Source organism: Loxodonta africana, chromosome 3 (genome assembly GCF_030014295.1).
Source record: "Loxodonta africana isolate mLoxAfr1 chromosome 3, mLoxAfr1.hap2, whole genome shotgun sequence".
Lineage (NCBI taxonomy): Eukaryota > Metazoa > Chordata > Mammalia > Proboscidea > Elephantidae > Loxodonta > Loxodonta africana.
In genome coordinates, this window is record NC_087344.1 from 45,184,170 (window position 1) to 45,189,143 (window position 4,974).

A 4,974-nucleotide genomic window follows, 5' to 3' on the forward strand; every position below is an offset into this window, starting at 1 on the left:
GGACTAAAACTTTCGGGACCTTCATTCCCTGATGTGTCATGACTCAAAATGAGAAGAAACAGTTGCAAATATCCATTAATAATCGGAACCTGGAATGTACGAACGATGAATCTAGGAAAATTGGAAATTGTCAAAAATGAAATGGAACACATAAACATCAATATCCTAGGCATTAGTGAGCTGAAATGGACTGGTATTGGCCATTTTGAATCGGACAATCATATAGTCTACTATGCTGGGAATGACAACTTGAAGAGGAATGGTGTTGCATTCATTGTCAAAAAGAATGTTTCAAGGTCTATCCCGAAGTACAACGCTGTCAGTGATAGGATAATATTCATACCACTACAAGGAAGACCATCTAATACAACTGTTGTTCAAATTTATGCACCAAACACTAGGTCCAAAGAGGAAGAAATAGAAGATTTTTATCAGCTGCTGCAGTCTGAAATTGATCGAACATGCAATCAAGATGCACTGATAATTACTGGCGATTGGAATGTGAAAGTTGGAAACAAAGAAGAAGGATCAGTAGTTGGAAAATACGGCCCTGCTGACAGAAACAATGCCAAAGATTGAATGATAGAAATTTTGCAAGACCAATGAGTTCTTCATTGCAAATACCTTCTTTCACCCACATAAATGGTGACTGTACACATGGACCTCACCAGATGGAACACACAGAAATCAAATTGACTACATCTGTGGAAAGAGACGATGGAAAAGCTCAATATCATCAGTCAGAACAAGGCCAGGGGCCGACTGTGGAACAGACCATCAATTGCTCATATGCAAGTTCAAGCTGAAATGGAAGAAAATCAGAACAGGTCCACGAGAGCCAAAATAAGACCTTGAGCACATCCCACCTGAATTTAGAGACCATCTGAAGAATAGATTTGACGCATTGAACACTAGTGACTGAAGACCAGATGAGTTGTGGGAATGACATCAAGGACATCATACATGAAGAAAGCAAGAGGTCATTGAAAAGACAGGAAAGAAAGAAAAGACCAAGATGGATGTCAGAGGAGACTCTGAAACTTGCTCTTGAACATTGCGCAGCTAAAGCAAAAGGAAGAACTGATGAAGTAAAAGAACTGAACAGAAGATTTCAAAGGGCCTCTCGAGAAGACAAAGTAAAGTATTATAATGACACGTGCAAAGAGCTGGAGATGGAAAACCAAAAGGGAAGAACACCCTTGGCGTTTCTCAAGCAAAAAGAACTGAAGAAAAAATTCAAGCCCCGAGTTGCAATAGTGAAGGATTCTATGGGAGAAATATCAAACGATGCAGGAAGCATCAAAAGAAGGTGGAAGGAATACACAGTCATTATACCAAAAAGAATTAGTCAATGTTCAATCATTTCAAGAGGTGGCATACGATCAGGAACCGATGGTACTGAAGGAAGAAGTCCAGGCTGCTCTGAAGGCGTTGGTGAAAAACAAGGCTCCAGGAATTGATGGAATATCAATTGAGATGTTTCAACAAACAGATGCAGAGCTGGAGGTGCTCACTAGTCTTTGCCAAGAAATATGGAAGACAGCTTCCTGGTCAACTGACTGGAAGAGATCCATAATTATGCCTAGTCCAAGAAAGGTGATCCAACTGATTGTGGAAATTATAGAACAATATCATTAATATCACTCGCAAGCAAAATTTTGCTGAAGATCATTCAAAAACGGCTGCGACAGTATATCAACAGGGAACTGCCAGAAATTCAGGCCAGTTTCAAAGAGGACGTGGAACCAGGGATATCGTTGCTGATGTCAGATGGATCCTGGCTGAAAGCAGAGAATACCAGAAGGATGTTTACCTGTGTTTTATTGGCTATGCAAAGAAAGGCATTGGACTGTGTAGATCATAACAAATTATGGATAACATTGAGAAGAATGGGAATTCCAGAACATTTAATTTTGCTCACGAGGAACTTTTACATAGATGAAGAGGCAGTTGTTCAGACAGTATGGATTATACCTCAACATAAAAGCGGCAATTCTTCTGTCTTCCTTATTCATTGTCCAGCTTTCACATGCATATGATGCGATTGGAAATACCATGGCTTGGATCAGGCGCACCTTAGTCTTCAAGGTGACATCTTTGCTCTTCAACACTTTCAAGAGGTCCTGTGCAGCAGTTTTACCCAGTGCAATGCGTCTTTTGATTTCTTGACTGCTGCTTCCATGGCTGTTGATTATGAATCCAAGTAAAATGAAATCCTTGACAACTTCCATGTTTTCTCCGTTTATCATGATGTTGCTCATTGGTCCAGTTGTGAGGATTTTTGTTTTCTTTATGTTGAGGTGCAATCCATACTGAAGGCTGTGGTCTTTGATCTTCATTAGTAAGTGCTTCAAGTCCTCTTCACTTTCAGCAAGCAAGGTTGTGCCATCTGCGTAACACAGGTTGTTAATGAGTCTTCCTCCAATCCTGAAGCCCCGTTCTTCTTCAGATAGTCCATCTTCTCGGATTATTTGCTCAGGATACAGATTGAATAGGTATGGTGAAAGAATACAACCCTGATGCACACCTTTCCTGACTTTAAACCAGTCAATATCCCCTTGTTCTGTCCGATCCTCACAACTGGACCAATGAGCAACATCATGATAAACGGAGAAAACATGGAAGTTGTCAAGGATTTCATTTTACTTGGATCCACAATCAACAGCCATGGAAGCAGCAGTCAAGAAATCAAAAGACGCATTGCACTGGGTAAAACTGCTGCACAGGACCTCTTGAAAGTGTTGAAGAGCAAAGATGTCACCTTGAAGACTAAGGTGCGCCTGATCCAAGCCATGGTATTTCCAATCGCATCATATGCATGTGAAAGCTGGACAATGAATAAGGAAGACAGAAGAAGAATTGACGCCTTTGAATTGTGGTGTTGGCGAAGAATATTGAATATACTATGGACTGTGTTTGTGTGCCAAAAGAACAATCAAATCTGTCTTGGGAGAAGTACAACCATAATGCTCCTTAGAAGCAAGGATGGCGAGACTGCGTCTTACATATTTTGGACATGTTGTCAGGAGGGATCAGTCCCTGGAGAAGGACATCATGCTTGGCAGAGTACAGGGTCAGCGGAAAAGAGGAAGACCCTCAACGAGGTGGATTGACACAGTGGCTGCAACAATGAACTCAAGCATAACGATGGCTCAGAACCAGATCTGTTGTGCATAGGGTCGCTATGAGTCAGAACTGCCTCGACGGCACCTAACAACAACAACAACACTTTAGATGAAGGTTTACTGAACAAACTAGGTTTTCATTAAACAATTAGCACACATATTGTTTTGTGACATTGGTTAGCAATGTCATGTCAACACCCTCCCCTCCTCAACCTTGGGTTCCCTATTACTAGCTTTCTTGTCCCCTCCTGCCTTCTAGTCCTTGCCCCAGGCTGGTGTGCCCCTTTAGTCTTGTTTTGTTTTATGGGCTTGTCTAACCTTTGGCTGAAGGGTGAACCTCAGGAGTGACGTCACTACTGAGCTAAAACGGTGTCCAGGGGCCATACTCTTGGGGTTTCTCCAGTCTCTGTCAGGCCAGTAAGTCTGGTCTTCTTTTGTGGGTTAGAATTTTGTTCTACATTTTTCTCCAGCTCTGTCTGGGGCCCTCTATTGTGATACCTGTCAGAGCAGTCAGTGGTGGTAGTTCGGCACCATCTAGTTGTAGTAGACTCAGTCCAGTGGACACTGTGGTACTTGTGGTCCATTAGTCCTTTGGACTAATCTTTCCCTTGTGTCTTTGGTTGTCTTCATCTTCCCTTGCTCCTGATGAGGTGAGACCAGTGAAGTATCTTAGATGGCCACTCACAAGCTTTTAAGACCCCAGACGCTACTCATCAAAGTAGAATGTAGAATGTTTTCTTTATAAACTATGTTATGCCAATTGAGCTAGATGTTCCCCGAGACCATGGTCCCCACAGCCCTCAGCCCAGTAATTCAGTCCCTCAGGGACTTTGGATGTATCTATAGGGCTTCCATGACCTTGCCTTGGACAAGCTGTCCTGGCTTCCCTAGTATGGAAAACAACAGAAATTTTCAAGAAGGTCCAGCTAGTTCCAAGGCTGCAGGACAGATATCGTCTTTATAGAGTCTGACAATGAGGTGTAAGGAGCTGCTGCTCACAAAGCCCTGCAGGGCTTCACAACCACCTAGAACGATGTCATGAAGAGCTCCTTCTCTAAGAAGTAGCACTTTTCCCCCAAGCCTGCCCTGCCTCCACTCTTGAGCTGCCCCCCAACCCACATTTAGCAAGCCACCCTAAGGGTAACTTCCCCTCGGGGGCCTTCTCTGACCCTTGTATGAGTAAATGATGGCCACACAGCATAGTACCCAAAGTCTTTCCCCAGACATTACACCTGGTGCTGTTAGGCCCGAATTAAAGTGGTTTTTTGATATTTGTTTTTTAACAACAGCAACAACAACAAAAACGAATGTCTTCTTTCACAGTTGGGGAGGCCAGAAGCCCAACATTGGTATCACTGGGCTGAAATCAAGTTGTCGGCAGGCACATTCCTCTAGAAACTCTAGGGGACAACCCGTCCTTGCTTCTTCCAGTTTCTGGTGGCTGCCAGCATACCTGGGCTTGTGGTCTCATCATTCTAATCTCTGCCTCTGTGATTACATTGCGTTCTCTGCTTCTGAGTACATAGACAAATCTCCCTCTGCTGCCTCTTATAAGAATACAAGCGATGGCATTTACAGCCCACCCTGATAATCCAAGATAATCTCAGAATCCTTAATTTAGTGACATGTGCAAAGGCCCTGTTTCCATATAAGGAAACATTTACGGTTCCGGAAAGTAGAACCTGTTATCTTTGGGGGAACATTTTCCAGTCTACCACGACCTTTCTGCGTTTCCTTATATGTGAATTTGGAATGATACCCACTCCAAACCCACTGCCTTCGAGTCGATTCCGACTCATAGCGGATGATAGGAGTACCTAATTTACAGGATTTTTGTGAGGATTAAATA